Here is a 17,966-nt window from a genome sequence, read left to right on the forward strand (position 1 = left end):
CAACAAGAGCAGTTAAATCACAGCCCCAGACTCTCGATGTGACCACGACATCAGACCTCTGAGCAGTGCTACCTGCAGAGTGATCAACCGGGCAACCCATGGGCAGCCACGCAATCATCTGCTGCACAGGAGGAGGAAACATGTCCCAGATTTAAGGAGCAGTCCAACAGGGAAAGGTGTGTTTGAAATAAAGCCAATGTCACGAGCAAACTGAATGAGTCCTTTCCAAACAGACTGGCACAAAGCATGCTGAATGGCAAGGTGAGCGTGCCAAACCGAGGTATGCTGCAAATAACCACGTATGAGGTGAGAGCTCTTATGGTTCAGCCAACTTGAAGCGGGGAGATGGGGGGAAGTTGACGGGGAATAAGGGAGACTGTGGAGAGCTTAAGTATTCACAAGCACCTGAGAAAGCTCCAACAGGGCAGCTGAAGCCATTCCTTGCTCAACTCTCCTGCTCCAAAACAGAGCAAGCAACAGTCTCCTAAGTGATGGATGCAAAGCCTCTGTGGGAAAAATAGCAGCAGAAGCAGCAGAAGAGAGGTAGCCAGAACCAGGTGAGAGACGTGGTGAGGATACCAAACCTTACCCCATTCCAGCCAAGCCAGGAAAAGCCACTGCTTGTCCCTCTTCAGAGGCGAAGCAGCCCAGTCAGGGAGGCATTACTCCGAGGAGCTGCAGGGAAACGTCCCTGCCACGCAGCACATCCACCACATCCCAGTGAGTTTTGCCAGGATGAGACAGCTGCTCCTTCCAAACACTGCTACAGACCTTCCACAGATGTTTGACCTTACCTATAAATATCTTGGCAGACTGACAGTGAGGCACATCATTTCCTCTGCAAGATAATTGGTTTGAGGACTAAAAACAAACAAACTCAGCCAGAGCATACAGGCAGGTCCTGGGCAGTCACTTTATCCAGTAAATAGCCATCAGAAGGCCAAGGGCAGCTTCAGCAGCACCTGCAAACCTTATTTTGAGGGTTTCAGATAGACCTGAACAAGAAAACCCTTGTTCCATCCTGTAAGAACTTAACATTGCAAAATAAACGCTTTAGTTACACACAGGGACAAATCCAAACCCTTACAAACCTTTTCATAAGAGAGATACTACCCAGAAATTCAAACACTTGCCCAAAATGGAGAACATCAACGCATGGCTTTAGCACAGCACTGGAAAGCGTGCCACAGCTCCTCCATGGCACAGCTCCCCCTGACCCCTGCCCGCAGCCCCCACGAGCCGGGACTCACCACGGCCCTCAGAAACCCTGCCAACAAGAGCAGTGCAAATGCAGCCCACTTTGCAAAAAACTTTTTAATTTTGGGACAGACGCATTTACCAGGCACAGGCGCTTGGCTGGAAAGCTCTTCACCACCTCTCCTGACCCCTGCTCCGCACAGCACGGCTCCTGCCCCTTGCAGGCATCCCGGGGAAGGTATCATTTTTGGCAATCGCTGCCCCAGTAACACAGGCTGCAGATCTGAAGCCCCGTTTACAATACCTCGAAGGAGGGGAGATAAGGGTAGGAAATGCCTCTCCGCATACCATGCACACTCCCACCCTGCTCCTTTTCCAGGCCACTTCTGCCATTGTTTGCTGAAAGATGAACAAATGTTTCCCAAAATACACCTGAAGTAGAAACGAGGACCTAATTCTGCCGGTTTATTAAAGCAAAGAAACTTTATTTCAGCATCTCCCTGTTTACCAAAAAAAAAAAAAAGCTGGAAGCTTTCTTGGCGGTATTAGGACAGCACCTTGGAAAGAGCAACAGGACTTTGATTTGTAAGGTGAGGAGAAGCGCGGCTTGCTCTGCTTGCCACGTTTCAGCCTTCCCGCATGCACCTCGTCCTCCAGCAGCTCCTCTGCTCTCACAACAGAATGAAAGGGAGATTTGAGTGGCCTCCAGAGGAGACTGAAATGGAGAGGGGAGGTCCACGGACACCAAGAGACATCTTATGGACCTACCAGATGCCAGCACCTCCTCAAACCAACCAGCAAATTAACCTCTAAAGGAGCAGAGGGGTCACCCTGAGAAGTCTTCCTGAAAGGGACACAGCTCAGCTTCCCCCAGACAAGTCCCGGAGCACCCTCCAAAGACCCCAGAGCCTCAGAGAGACTTTGGCTCCATTACTCCAACCACCTGTTTCCCAATGACCTAGTTTCTTCCCTGTACCAAAAAACCAGCACATTGACTTCTCCTCACACAGACTGGTCAGTCTAACGACAGCACGGTTTTGGGCCCCAGCATTTGTTTACCTGCAAAGCGCCACAGAAGCTGGCTGTGTGGGTGTCTGTGGTTTGCAAGGCATCACATTTTGGTTTCTGTTTTATTTTAAAAAGGGGGGGTGGGGGGGAAGTGCTGTCCCTCGTGTTTGACTGAGCAGTTTCCATGAGCTCGGCAGATCTGCCTGCCGCCATGCCAAGCGCATCCTGCCAGACATGCGGCCCCCGGCCCCGCAGGGACAGCAGGCGGCTATTTCGGGGGCCAAAAGGAAGGCAAGACACTCTCTATTGTATCCCGCTTGTGCCATCGCCGTCCTCTCGGCGCTGCAGCACAAAAGACCCGCTCCAACTGTGTCAAAGCTCACTCCCTACACAGGGCAGGCAAGCGCTGGCAACCACAATGGTTTCTTTTTAAAACAGTTTGCGTTTCCTGTGTGTTTTGTCTTCGCACAAGATCTATCTCGCTAAGCTCATAAGGACTGTCAGGGCATTGGTTACTCACTCACAATACAAGAAGAGACGGCGATTCTGTGAAGTCAGAGTTTAGTTGAGTCAGCAGCTGCAACAAGCTGCCTACCAGGTACCACCAGCCCCGCCCAGAGGGGTCCTTCATCTCCTGTACACACACTTCCCATTTCACCTTCGTGGGATGCAAGCACCAACCTGTAAGGACCAAACCGAGCGGGTTTGTTTTCCTGTTCCAGCACACACTCAAAGTTGGCCCCCTCAACCTTCCTACAAAGCATTCAACTTGCAGACACTTTGCTATAATGTTGCTGAGGTTGAAGCTGGATCCATTAAGACAGCCACGTCGCTGAGTGATGCTGGAGAGCCTCCTCATCTCCCCACCAGACGATGAAGCTGGAGCTAAGCCCTGCAAATCCTCCATCACATCTCCCCAAGGCACTACTTTAAGCACAGCATGACGGTGAAGCAGAACACAAACACTTACAGGAGTCCTTCACTTAAGTGTCATCAATTGATTTCAGTTTTATTCCACTTAAAAAAAAATAACACACAAACCATGGAAGAGCAACCCTCGAGTGGGACACCTTGCAATGAAATAGTTCGGCAAGTAGAGAATTCTTCTAAATCGTGCATCTTTCCAGCAAGGTAAAATTCAAGACCCAGGTAGTGAGCAGCCGCTTCCAAAGTCAAGGAGATTATTTTCATTCACTGGGTTGCTCGTGGGGAGGCACCCGCAGGATCGGGCCCAGCTGATTAGATGAAGTGCCTGCAGCATAAAGTCAAGTCGGTGGCATGAAAAGCGACAGAAATAGCCCTCTGCTCCCCACCCCAAGCTAATCTCCTCTCAGCTGGAATTGGAAACCGAGCACAAAAGCCTATAGCGGGGATCTGAGCGCATAAGCAGCCTGCAGAGGCGGCGGCTGATTCATTTATTTCATTAAGAGTCAACTCCTGCACCATGACAAGGTGAGGAATTGCCACATTTACCCCTTCTGCTTCCTACGAGGGCAAAGGCCAGTCTGGGCTATTCCTGCCCACAAAGAGCCAGATGACCAGCCCATTGCAGCCCTTTTGCTGAACCCATCCTCTGGCAGCGAGCACCAGTGAAGAATTCCCGCGTTTCTCTTTCAGGCATCACCTTCAGGGCTGTCACTGCTTGGTGACACAAAGCGGCCAAAGGCGCATGTTCTGTGTGGCAGTTTGTGCTCTTGGCCAGGATCTCCCCAGGGTCTGGAGGATGCAGCAGAGCAGCTCTTCGCTGCTTGCTCCCTGGTGAGGGAAAAGAGCTCAATGGCAGCCCAGCAGCCGTAACACCATCCTGAGAGAGCCAGAAAGCCACCACGAGAAGGTGACAGATTAAGGGACAGGCAGGAACGGCAGGGAAAGAAGGGCACAGGAGTTCAACTGTCCCCAAGGGAGAACAAGGTGGGGGACACAGCGGGGCTGTCCAAATCACGGATGTGTCATGGGGCTGACCATACAAAGAGCTGAGGTCCGTTCCCTCCCTCCCCGCAGCCCAGACCGGGGGTGAGAAGGGCAGCAGCATCCCCCTCCCACCTTCCCCAGAGAGGAACATGCTGCAAGTCATTTCCTAAACGGTGTCACTGCCGAGCACGTAACGGCGCCGGCTCTGCCAAGGCGCTCCCCACCCCACCACCGACACGCAGGCTGCTCCCTGCAGCAATCTGCAGCACCTTCGGGAAGGTGGGCAACCAAACCCCTCTTCTGGCCTGCTCATGGGAACAGTGAGCTCTGTTCGGGACCAAGAGCTCTTGGGGTTTGTAGGGTGGGTTGTTGTTGGTTTTTCATAATTAGTACAGGCTGGATCAAGACAAGAGGCTCTTTCATGCTAAGAAACCATAGCTTAGAACCAGGGTGTCTTTCCCTATTATAACTGCTTCTCTCGCCTCCTGCCTTTTGGAAAAACATTTCATTAGAGCATCATCAACAAGGACACTGCACCAAGCCTGACCACCCAATGACCCAAACCATTACAGCCTTACACACCTATAACAGGGGACTCAGCCACTGGGGCTTCCAAATGAAGACAGAGGGTCAGTTACCAACAGCGACCACATGGCAAACTGGGAAGGGGAGTTCAAACCACAAGAAAGTCGCCTGTCCCTCTGAGCAATCATGGCCCTGAAGCACTTGTTCTCACCTGCAGGACAGTCACCTCTCCTGCAAAGCCCAGGGGAAGAGGAGGAGGAGAACAAAAACACCCACGGTGAATGTCTGCAGTGGTAAGCAAACCAAAACGCAGTGTTTCCAGCCTCCTAAAGGGCTTCCTTTCTGAAACCAAAATTTTTATTTCTCTAATATCACACCATGCCAGACAGGTTGTACCATCTCCCTTGTCTGGATATCTGTAACACAGGGGGACCCTGACCACTATCTCCTCCGGGATGTCAGGGATGATAGCAAAGCTGACGTCAGAAACCTGCCACCGGTAAATGCAGGTGCCCCAGCCCCAGCCCCACACCTGAGCCAGTACCTCCAAAATAACATGCAACAAACCCTCCCCCAGAGGTGAAGCATCCACTGATTAACAGATGAATACAGAACAAGGTCACTCGCCTGACTTCAGGCAGTGGGCTGGCTGTAAGGGGTACACCACCACCTCAGGATTGTTATTTCTAGCCCTGTGCTCCAGCTGTGAGGTACTGGTGAAACCCTGCTCATCCCTCAGCTCTGGCTATTGCTTCTGGTAGCAAATTCTTCTCGCGCGCACCATGTGATTCTCCCTGCACCCTGCTGCGAGCCCCACAGCACCCGCAGGTTAACCACACGGAGGAGTAAAAATTATGAAAATCATGCAGCAACAATTTAATTTCACTGGTTTCTTCGAAACAAACAGCTCATTTCCTCACTCAAGGCTTCTGCAGCATTTTAAGCAGCAGATGCTCAGCACTACTAGACAAATGGTTCCTCCTGAAGGGATGAAGGAGAAAGTGTAAGGAAACATCACTTAAAAACATACAAAGGGGGAGGGGAAGGGGAAAAAAAAAAAAAGCCAAGACCCCTTAGAGAGCACAACTCCTACAGCCTGCCCTGGAGTGCTGGTGAGGAAGAGCAGGTACAGAAGTCTTCTGGGTGAGAGATCTCATCAGAAATTGGGAGCTTCAGGAGAGATTCTTGGCTTTCCCACAGGTTTCTTGTATGCAAAGTAAGTAATTTAATCTGTGCCCCAATTACCTTCTTAAAGTGAAGACACTGTTTTACCCATCTGCAGTAAAGGAAGTTTCATTGCTGCTTGATGCAGAGGTAAGTTTGGTGGTGAAGGTGCATCAACCGATGTTATATTTCTAGCTGAATGGAAAGCTCAAAATTTAAAGCTAAATTCTTCCCCAGAGAACTAAAAACATTTTGGTTTGGCCACTTTATCTCTAGTTCTAGATAATCTCGCCCTCTTCAGTGAGCTCCTTCCTAAGAGTGGGAATGAAATATGAGAAAGAAGAAAAATGTGAAACAGCAAGTAAAAAAAAAATATCTCTGGAGCTGATGCTGGTAATAGAAAATTTTAAGTGCCTCATTCTTTTTTCCTCCCAACTGTTCCACTCCTAACAATATTGGCAGTTGTTTGAGGAAAGCCCCTCAGTATTTTCACTATATATTTCCTGTAAACACTCGACACAACACAATATACATTCTTTTTCCTATCAATATTTCAACGTGGGCTTCCTTAAATAAATAAATAAATAAATAAAGAAGACCTTCTGTGCCAAGCAGTCCTCCCCCACACCAGTGTGCCTGGAATCACGCTGCTCTTTCCAGCAGCACCTCAGTGGTGAGCAAAACAAGTCTGGCAGTGGTCCCCAGACGTACACACGCCGGGCATCAGGCTCCTATGCACAGCTGGAGAGCTGAGCCTTTGGGTTCGCTGGGCACGGCCGCAGCCACGGAGGGCTTTGCTTTAGTAGGACACAAGCCCAAGCACAACGTACACACATGATTTAGGAGAAAGGCAGAGCGTTAAAGCCAGCCCAGCCCAGCGCTTGCTTTCCTCCACATGGGTCTCGCACAAAGCTGCTCCTTAAGCCCAATCCCCAGTGCAGGGCAGCAGGGCTCGGAGGCATTTTAGAAAACCTTAATCTAGAAGTTCTGTAGAACAACGCTCTTGTCTACATCTGCTCCACACAGCTCTCTCAAGGCTGCCATTTTTCTGCACTGAACTCTTCTTGCCCAGGTAGATTTTCAAATCCAAAACTTTTCTGTGGATAGTTTTCGTGTTCATTGCAAGTTTAGGGTTTTTCCTCGCCTCTCCATTTTTGTTCCCTAGCATCCTACTTAGCAACCAGGCAGCCGAGCTCTGCTCTCGCTGGCTTTCCCTCCGCACCCATGGGCAGACCGGGCTCTTCCAGCCCCCAGCATGAGGCATCGCCCCAGACCGGGCACCCAGTGCCCCTTGGAGGGTGCCTTGGAGCTGCAGAAACTGCTCAGCCCCCTCTCGCTGTCCAAGGGTGAAACCTCTGGTTTGCCTCCTGCTTTCAGGTCAATGGGTGACTCAGTAAAAAGAGCTGCCCGGGGCTCTTGGCCACCAGCTTGCAACACAGAGAAAGGAGAGGGACGTGTCAGTTAGTGTGAGCTTGGAAATCTAAACCTGGTTTTGAATCGAGGTAAAAATCAGAAACTAAGTTTGGGACTCGGTGTCAAACTACACACCAAAACACACCGTCCCCTTTTAGCCTGGTGCAACAGAGAAAACTATTCAACAGCCTGTAAATCTGCAGAGAGCACACGCTAATTGTACCGATTCATTTTTTTTTTCCTTAGATAAGAACTGTTCACATCAAACCATGCGCAAAGCTCTCCCCTCTGCTCCCCACTGACTGTACCGGCGACAGTGCAGACAGGCTCGAGCTGCACACAGGACTCTAGAGAAGACTATGCTTGAAGAGAAGGAAATTTTATTCCTTCAAGAATTCATTACATACCACTCCCCTCTCCCCTTTGCTCTCCCAAAGAAAAGTATCTGCTAACAAAATTTATCTCCAGCATCAGAGGAGCAGCAGGATCCCTGCCCTTAGGCAAAGAAAGAAAGATCAGAACGGGATTTCTGTGCAAACATGAACTGAATCCCAACTTCCCTCGCACAAGGGCAGCCCCATCTTCTGAGCCAGGCAGTTAAATATTGAAGGAAAGGCATGCAGCAGCTCCGATTATGTGGAACAACAAAAAAAAAAATTAATTGAGGGTGTAAGTCTCTGATTCGGCTTTCCATTTATTTTTTCCACACCACATTATATGTGAGTGTGGGTTGCAATGCAGACACCTGCAAGGGAAAGCAGCCTGACCCATCTATGACAGGGATACTACCTCTTTTTTTTGTTTGTTTTTCTGGTTAAAGCTTCTGTTTTTATCAACCCTGCAACAGACAGATGTGTGGGGTGTTCCAAAACTGCATCCCTCTTCCTGACATTTTAAACTACACATTCAGAGATCTGTAATTTGAAAAACAACAACAAATCTTTCCCCCAAACAGGCTTTAAAATAAGACATGGGAAAAAAACCAGCTAATTTCCAACAGAATCGCAAAAACACCATTGCAAGAGCCCACACCCTTCCCTTAAGGTACAAATTAAAGCCCTATTCGTCCGCACCCCAGTCTTTTTAACAGAAATCCTTCTATTGTTTAAAGCCACTTACACACATTTTGGCCCACGGGGAAACAAAAAATCCTGGGAACTGCCCTATTCTGGCACTGCAACAAGCTAGATAAGTGCCTGGATTTTCCATTTACAGCTCCTAGGCACCTCAAACTGTGCCAACATGGGATGTTTCAGTGGCAGGGGCTTTGCAGGCTCTCAGCTATCGACAGGGTTGTGCCTTTCCCAGGGGATGGCCACCCTCGCTGTCACCTCTGGGCCATGCACCCCTGCACAGGAGCGGGCATCCCACCTGCCCCCACCCAGCTGTGCAGCCCCGGGGCTCTGCCTTTCTGCAGCAGGCTGGGGGACACAGCAGGGCGTTACCATCCCATGGGAATACATCCCCCTTTTTGATTTTTTTCTGGTTTCTTCACCACCAGAGGAGAGTCCTGCCTCGCTCTTCTCTTTTCAAAGCAAAAGCATGACTCTGCCAGCTTTTGCGGCACTGCTGTGACAATGCCAGCAGCCAACAAAGCCACCACAACCACCATCAGATGGCAGGAAGGGACAACACGTGATGGGTTCACGCTGTGAGATGATGCTGGTATGCAAGAGAAGATTCATCCCTGCACACCCATACTGGAGTTCGCTGTACCAACATTGCCACCAAGAGACAACAACTTCTTCCAAGCTGATCACCTAGACCATAGCACCCAGTGATCCAAGGTCAGGTCCTGCGGGATGCATCACCTTGTGCAGAAGCCAGAAGAGGTCCCCAGGTGACCAGACCACAGCAGCAAATACCATGTAGCCCTCTAGCAGCAGGCATTTGCCTCCAGCCATGGGACAGATGTCACCAGCTGGGCAGAACCCTCAACCAACTCAGAGCCCCCAAGTGCCAGAGCCAAACGTGCTGAGCGGCCCACCACAGCGTGGAGAGAGGTTCCGAGAGACTGGTAAGCAGCGTTGCTGTCAGGATGATGTGCTGCCTTGTGGTGGGCTTGAATACAACTGCCAGGATTTGAAAGTGTTTGCTACATACCTGACAGGAGGAATATTGATTTTGTGGGAGATTTAAGGGACGCTGTTCTTCCCAACAGTCTGACTTAACCTTTTTAAATAGCAGTTGCGTTTAATTATTGCTAACAAAATGCTTTCAACGCTACTGTTTACAGACACTATTGAGCATATCTGTAACCACTCCAATAATCCTTAAAAGATCTTAACCAAGTTATTCAAAAAGGTGCTCTCTGACCCATCCTGCATCCATCAGGGAGCCTGTACATCTACTCAGGATGGTGTTGCTCACCTGCCTCTGCTGTGCAGGGACCAGCAGGGTGTCCGCAGGCTCTGCTGGGAGGGTGAAGAGGTCAGGCTTTGGGAAAAATGAATTATCCATGCTACAGTGTGAGTTGCTTTGCTCCACATGGCCCAAACATCTGGATTTGTTGTCTAAGGCACAGCCCTTACACCTTGGTGAGCTCCGCAATGACTTACTTATTTCACTGCTGAATTATGCACATGTCACCCCACCACTCCAAAAAATTCATCTTCCTGTCCAGCTAGCCTTTGCAGGTCAAGGTCAGCCACCAGCATGCAAGGGGGTCCCGAGGCTGCTGATCTGACACTACAGACCTCCAGCACAGCAGGTCAGGCTTCCCTGCAGCATGCCAACAAGCAGTATCATATAGTTGCTATAGGGTGCCAGTGCCAGCCCATTCAAAGGTCGGCATCACCAGATACTGCTACTGCAGGGCAATCAAGACTGTTTTCCCTTGAAGCCTGCAGGAGTATTATAAGTGCATCTTCTAGAAAGTCGAACCATAATACTTCAAGAGGACAAAAGCTCCTTAAAATGCAGATCAGCAGAAACCCTGCACAGGGAGCAGGCTGCTGCTAGCAGGGCTTGGCTGAGGAAAAGCATCTCTGCCAACAGCCCCGCCACTGCCTCTCACTTCCACCTCTGCCCAAGCACGGCTCCAGAGTAACTTGCCTTATCTTAGATGCAAACCATCAGATTGAAACAAAATGTTTTGCTAGCAAAATGCTAACAAACCGTTAGCACAACTTTCTGCAGTGCCAACATCACCAGTTTCAGTCTTAAATCAGACAGAGCAGCTTGCCACTGCCTTGCTTGCAAGGCAGATTTTATGTTTCTAAAGTACCTTATTTTTAGGCTCAGTTATCAACCCGCACGTCACCATACATGCCCTACTTTTTGTGTTTTCTGCATCTACTCTTGGCCACAGTCAGAGCTGGTACGTTGGCCTGACTTGCTGCTCTGACAATGCAGTTGTTCTGACATTCAGTTTCATCAAATATTTACCACTTCTTAGTCTGAAAATATGATTTTGGATACTTTAGATTAACTTGACTATGAACTTTGGCACCAGAATTGCTGGTACTGCTCTTGTCCTTGTCAATCGAGTTCTTACTTTGCTTCTGCCATTTCTGGGATTACAAGCACTAGTGCTCTGCTGCCACAGGCCGAGAACCACCAAGGAGAACCTCACTCACCCACCAGCACAAGGTTCAGCCACCCTCCCCTGCAGTCTCAACGTGCAGCCAAGGCCTGGATGTGCAAACAGCCAGCCCTGCCCAGGGAAGAGACTGGCTGCTCTTCAGGGAGACTTTCTGGAGGCTTCCCAGGTACCGGTACCCAGCCTGCCACTCCGTACGTGCCTCAGCCGAGTATTTGCTCTGAGAAGCAGGTTTTTTTGGATGGCAGAAAAAAAATCAGTGTTCTGGTAGTGAAAGTGAAATTCAGGTAGCAGGGGCATTTTAAAGCCAGAAAATGCCTGATCCGATCCTGCAGATGGTGGAGATGGCCCTTCTGCATCCCACCGACAGATCTACGGCACAGCTCCCACCAGCTGCTTTGGTGGGTTAAACAAGTCGGCAAGCAAAGCCCACCTGGTACAAAGCCCCTCTTAATTTCACATACCAGATGAACTCTTGCACAAAACCTCCGCAATAAAAAGCCAAGCCTTATACAAATCCCCAAATCTCGGCTTAGTCCACAAAGCAGAGAAAACGACGGTGGGTATTACTAGACACTTGACAGCCAGCGCAAGGCTCACACCTGCCTTGGTCTTTCTCCTTGAATGGGTATTTGACCTTTAAGCTGCTGAGCAAGTAATCAAGCAGAATTTATGCCTGTGAAATGCTGTCAACATCCAATATTGCCACATGGAGACACTGCAGAGCAGCGCCTCATACTTGGGGTTTTCCCATATGGATCATCGGAGATGCCATGACTATGCCATAACATCACATGGAGCAGTTGTGACAAAATTAAGGCAACTGGCACCAACGAGCAAAGCTGCGCGTCTCCAGCCTCCCCTCCTAGGCTGTCCCCTCTCTTCTCTTCCAGAAACACCCAACCTGCAACTCCTACCCCTTCCAGCTCAAGGGCAAAGCATCAAGATGCGGTGTGCCGTGCAGACCCTCACCTACACAGCGCAGGCAAGAGCTAATGAGCAAACTCACAGGTGAGGTCTCTTGGCAACACAGGGTGAGAGAAAAGGAGAGGAAAATTGCTGCCAGCTTGTTTGTGTGCACTTTGGGTGGCATTTCCAACCCTGTAATTGTTGCATAATGAATTTAGCAATGGAGTTCAAGAGCTATGATTCACTCAGGCCAAAAAACCATGAGTCAGCCCCCAAAGAATCATGAGATGTTAAAATTATATACATTTAACTTAAGCCTGACAAATCCAAAGGAGCAGTGTAACAGCAGAGTGTCTCAGCACAACTCAAAAGATCATGCAAATATCCCCACTCCTCCTTGCAGCCGATGCTGCAAGACGAGAGCAGCACAAGAGCAGTACCTAGGGCAGCTGTTGCAAATAATTTACGCCTGCCACCTATGTCCAGCTCAGGTTATCAGCCCCAGCTTAGAAAAAGGCACCTGATGCTGCCTCTTACCTAGCGCTCACACTGACTCACTGAGAAAGGCGATAAGGTCCCACCCAGCCTAAGAAAAGCTCTCTGTGCAATCTGGCCGTGGACCTCTGGGGAGACAGCGCTCGGGATGCTTGTGTCACTGGGTGCAGCCAGCACAAAGGCTGGGCAGAGGACAGGACAGGAGGGCAGAGGTGGCTGTGGGAAGCTGGCAGCCAGGGTTACAGCAAGCCAGAGGGGGGTGGGTAGGAAAGGAGCACCGACCTCTGCAGGGGATCGAGCAAGAAGCAGGGCAGATTTATTACAGAAAGGGATGCCTATGTTAAGGAGCATGTGCAGCTCACTGGGAGGCGATGCAGAGAAGACCTCGGGAAAAACAAGATGTTTTCCTAGCTCTGCTGGGCGATCTTCAGTCCTGCCCTGCATTCTGTGCTGATGGAGCTTGTACATACAGACGGGAAAGTTATTTTGAAACAAGACAGGGTGCAAATCCAAAGCAGAACAACTATTCTGGGTTAACTCCCCAGGTGGCTTCTTATTCTAGCGTGGCAGTACCTTCTTCTAGTTTAATTCACTTCAAAAATAGATTAGGCCAATGGTTCTGATCTGCAAGGCCGTGGTAGCTGGCCTGCTGCTTTTAGAGCATCCTTAATTAGAGCCTGGATACGGGGACACAGGGGGCTCCAGGATGCAGATGTCATAGCCCACATTTGGAAACGTTATATTAACCTAAACCAGGAAAGAAGCAACTGCCTGCAGGAGGGTCTGCACAGCCACCCCTCGAGCAGGACCTGTCACCCCTGTGGCAGGCACACGGCAGGGTGGGGAACAGGGGACATGCCTCAGCAGGGGGGCAGCCCAGGCAGCGCGCTCTGCCAACCAGCAACCAACCAGCAACAGATGAAACCCACAATCTGCACTTCACACATACCCAAATGCCTTCTTATAAAGCCATTTTTGTTTCAGGTTCATTTGAATTTACCATTTATCAAGCTTCCATTTAGCCTCATTAATCCCAGCCTATCAAGCTCTTTCAAATGCAAACATAGAAGAGTACCCAGCAACTGCACTTCCCAGTTTATCCTTCTGCTGGAATTATGGAAGGCTACGAAGCAGGAATGCCAACCCACCTGTCTCTTGCTTTTCAACCACCTCCCATGGGATGAAATCAGCTGACTATTCTGGAAAAAAACACACTGATCTCTTTCCCTGCCAACTAGCAACATTCAAGGATAGCAAACAATGTGTTGTGCAGGAGAGAGAGCATTCCTGTGAAAGTCGACGGGAGAGGCAGATAAGCGGCTCCCGGCAGCACCGCTACCTGCATCAGCACGCAGATGCTGTCGCTGGAAGCAGGGGTGGCCAAGCCACCTTTGTCAAAGGCTTTGCATTTCCTACCCAGGCCTCTAGAGCCAGAGATCTCCCAGCTCACCTAATACATGTCAAATGATATACTATTTGTTTGCTTTGTATGGGTATTAGGGATTAGCCTTCCCCAAGCTACTTTTTTTTTTTTTTTCCCCTTGGTGTCTATGTGGCTGTTAACCCCAGTATTGACACAATCCTGTAAAACCTGCAAGGAAAAGGTCCATCGGCAAGAATCGCATCACTCTGAAAGTAACATTTGCCCCAGCTACCAGAGGTGCCAAGGTGTGCTGTCGAGTTCCAGCTCGGTCCAGTATCACCAGTTCTCACTGATGGGCCCTTTCCTGCTTTGCCATGAGACTCGGGGTGTAGCGTTCATTCCTCTCACCTCCCAAACCTTGACAGTGTTTTCCGCTGCCCTTCACCTGTGCTCATTGATTAAGGAAAGTGCAGCGCTACCCCAGAAGCGGGAACTATTCTGATTTCAGTAGGGAAGGTGCAGACAGCCAGTGATTTACATCCATTATCACCAGTCCCTTACGCTGCTGCCAGTGGCAAGGTGAGCTGTGCTCCACACTGAGCCCACTGCCGAGCGGGACCTGGCGTAGGATGGGCTTTCACTTACTCAGAGCTGGAGTCTGCTCCTGGGTACCGTCACTCTCCTGCATCTCCACCCCAGCCAGCAAAGCACCTGGGCTCTGCTGCCTTTTCAGGCATGCCACCTTCAAAAACAAACATTTTAAAAGTATAGTATCTCTACATATATATAAAGAAAAATCATGTTGGACAGCAAAAAGTGACAGTCTACAAATGAACGTGTCCTAAACAAGACTTTGGCAAATGGCACAGCTGGTGTCGACCAGCAGCGGTGCAGGCAGAATGGTGCTGTCGAGATGAATGAGCAAAGGGAGCACATGGAAAGGAGATGAAGAGAGACAAGTAGATTAATAGAAGACGACAGATTTCTAGTAAGATTGTGATAAGCCTCTTTAAACTTCCCTAAAGGGTGAGCCAGCTGGCAAGGCCATCCTAGGAGGTGCTGTAACTCAACTAACAGCCTCGCAAAAAGCCAACAGCTGACCCCTTTCACACATCCCAGCTCACGCCTGCAGCTCTTCAAGCAAGGAGGGCTGAACCTGCTGTGCCTGGATGCTTCTACACTGGCAGTCGCCTGCAGTTACAGCCCTCCTTGCAGAGAAGCCACCAGCCCTGAATTATTTTCAACAAGCAGCAAGGTCGGGCTGACCGTTGGTGCCGGCAGAGCACACCCTCCTGCTCACCCCGGCCCCAGCCAGCTGTACGGCACGTTTCATTGCCCACACAGGGGCTAATCCTGACCTGTGCTCCCAGCACCGGGCCACCAAGCTGCCAGACACGTCTGGGGAGAGGCATGTCACTCCTAAAAAGGTCTCTGCCAAAGCAGGGACACGGATGGCAAGGCAATGAGCAGGGTCCCTGCATCATGCTTTCACCTCCTTCCCAAATTCAGCTCTGTCGGGGATCCCCAGCAGAGCCAAGTCCTCCAAAAACATTACAGCCCAGTGAGCAGTTTCACCCTCTGAGGAAGAAGAGGAGAGGGCTACCCGCAGGGGAAGGCAAGCTTGGAATGCTGAGGTTTTGTGCTTTAAGGGACAATACTTCAAAATCTGCTGGAGGTGGAGTGGACACCATGCACAGGTGTTAACAGAAAGAATTTACCATGTCCCCTTTCCAGCGCCACAACAAAAACCCTGTAGGTATTTGAAGCTGGAGGCATCACCTGAGGCAGCAGACAGTTTCAGGATGAAGAACAGCAGCAGCCAGCTTGTTTGATATCAGGCAAGTTTTTCTTCTTAGGCCAATTAGCTGGTGATATAATTTGCCCACTAAGTTCTCCAAATCATCATTTAGCAGTTTGAAAGGAGACAAGATGAACTGCAGGCCAATTTTCCCTCTCCAGCTCAACGAGTGATTCAAAACGCAGTTAATGATAGTGGTTCATAAGTATCTGACAGAGGATTTGTGAGGGCAATTTATTGCCCCAAAAGAGACTGATCTCTTTCACACCAAAGAAGCTAAGCCTGTGAAGATGTAGGACCTGATTTTGCTATCTTTACAGTCATTAAATACCCAAGAGCTGCCAAACTTGAGCCAGGCATAGGTAAAAGCGAAAAGGAGAAGACCACCCATAAACAGGTTAGGGCAGGTCACAATTAAAACCCACTTGTCACCAGCGGGCAAGCGACCTTTTTAAGGATGGGGATAAGAAAAGAGTAACATCCTTAGAAGACTTTTAGCACAAACCCTGCACTTATGCGAGTTTATGCAAGATAAAAATGAGACATCTTCTCATCCACAAAAGCTTCATTATTTGTCAACCTCAGGCTCCATAACCAGTAAACACTGGTTGATGTTTTTCTTCTTACTGGATGAAATGTGCCTTGAGGCAACAGGCATTTTATTAATTATTAAACCAAGGGAAAATAAGGCTCCAACAAAGTGGCTGCAGAAGCAATGCAGAAGCACCAAGGAGCCGGTACAATTGGTACCAGCGCACTCACACAGAGTCATTTTTCCTGCAACGATGGACTCGACAACAAGACATTGTTAGAAATGGGCAGCCTGGACACGTGGTCTTGATGGCAGAAAGAAGACACGATATCTCAGCATTTCATCACATCCACCATAGATATCTGAAGTTCAACACTTTAAATCTTGTTTTTCTTATGAAATAGTCACTTATGTTTTCCCAGTCAGAAGGAAAGTAAGCTTTCCCCACACACACCCCAGCTTCATGAGAGATCTCAGGACATGATCCAAACCCGATAAAAGTAATGTAATAAGAGTATTCCCAATATCATCCACAGCTTTTGGTCTAACCCACAGCGTAGAGTTTAAAGAAGGAAGGGAAAAACACAAATGAAACAGTATCCTTCACATTCAGGATTTAATGCATTAGATCCTTCACTACGAAAACGATCCCCCTCCGGACTAAATTCAGTTCCAGCCAGAAAAACCCCTTCTGCTTTCTGCCATAACAGCGCTTGGCCCTTCCACCTGGGAAAAAGCAGGGAACAGCAATGGCAGGGCTCGGGACACCGGGTCGGGGAGGCTGGGTCAAGGGGAGAGCTAGGGCAGCCCGGGCCGCCGCTCCCCTGAGGTTCCCTGGGCGTTTGTTAGGACGACTCAGGGATGGGTTTGGGCTTTTATCCAGGTTTGTGAACCCTCTGCTTTCCTTGACAATTTGTGAAAAGCCACTTTTTCTGCTACTCCATTGTAGCTGGAAGCGTCCTCCTCCTCCTCCAGCAGTTATCACAGCACAGCAAAGACCCGTTCATGGTAAGTAAGCCAAGATATAAACATGAACTTGTTGGCTTGTCAACAGAGTCAACCGAAAGCATCGCCACCTGCCACCGCTGCCACCGCAGCCCCTGGGGCTGGGCAAGGGGCTGAAGTTCAGGCTGAAGTTTGCCTGGTCTGCCAGCACCTGGAGGAGACTCTCTCCAAGAAAGACCTTCATCTCACACAGAAACCAGGAACTGCAATCCTGATGCCATTTCAGGAATAACAATGGCTTAACACTTCTGCTACCACCCGGTGTATCTCTCCCACCCTGAAACAGGCCAGAAGGGGAAGGGATCCTAAACGCGATAGGCAAAGCCCATCCACGAACAAACGCAGGAAATTCCCATCTCCAGCGTCCGGGCTCCTGCACGATGCCCCACCGCGCCAACGCGCACCCCAGCCCCGCCAGCGCTCCACGGCGTAACACCTGCCGCGGGGGCTGCCCGCGCCCCCTCCGCGGTTGGCCCCGGCCCGGGGTACCCCCAGCCCCCCCGCGGTCCCTCGCACCCGCCGGGAAGGCAGCGGCCGCGGTGCTCCGGTGCCCCTCGCCAGCCCGCATGCGATCGCGCAGGGCTGGAGTTACCGAAACTCCGCGGCGTGACTGCAGCCGCGGCGGGGACCCCGCTCCGCACCCGCGCAGCGCTCCGCGGGCCTGGCACAGCTCTCCCGCTCCCCTCGCCATCCATCCCCCACCCCCCACCCCGGGGGCCGGGCAGACCCCGCGCCGCTCCCGCAACCCCCGCTCTGCCGCTGCCCCCCGGCCGCGCCAGCCCCGCGCCCCGCTCCGCACTCACCCGCGGCAGCTCCGCGCAGCGCGGCGGGCCCGGCAGGCGGGCGGGCGGGCAGGCAGCGGCGCCGCGCAGCCCCGGCCCCCGCCCGCCTCCGGCTGCGGCCGCAGCTCCGCCCCGGGGAGGTGCCGCGGAGGGGGCGCGGCCGCGGAGGGGGCGCGGAGGGGGCGCGCAGCAGCCCGGCCCCGCCCGGCAGGTGGAGGGCGCGGAGCGCGGCCGCATCCCGGGGGCGCTGCGGGAGCGGCTGCTGCGGGGCGGCCCTTCGGGAAGGGGCGCTGGACCGCGTCGGGGCGGGCGGGGCTGCCTGT

General features: G+C 51.0%; 1 protein-coding gene across 1 annotated transcript in view; it reads right to left on the minus strand.

Moving 5' to 3' along the window:
• PPP1R16B (protein phosphatase 1 regulatory subunit 16B) overlaps positions 1 to 17,721 on the minus strand; it is a 64,238-nt gene extending 46,517 nt beyond the window's left edge. The window contains exon 1 of the mRNA XM_037402999.1: positions 17,665 to 17,721. The gene's annotated coding sequence lies outside the window, so the exon portion shown is untranslated. The remainder of the gene's footprint in view (positions 1 to 17,664) is intronic.
• Positions 17,722 to 17,966: the final 245 nt, after the last annotated feature.

This window comes from Falco rusticolus, chromosome 10 (assembly GCF_015220075.1).
Source record: "Falco rusticolus isolate bFalRus1 chromosome 10, bFalRus1.pri, whole genome shotgun sequence".
Classification (NCBI taxonomy): domain Eukaryota; kingdom Metazoa; phylum Chordata; class Aves; order Falconiformes; family Falconidae; genus Falco; species Falco rusticolus.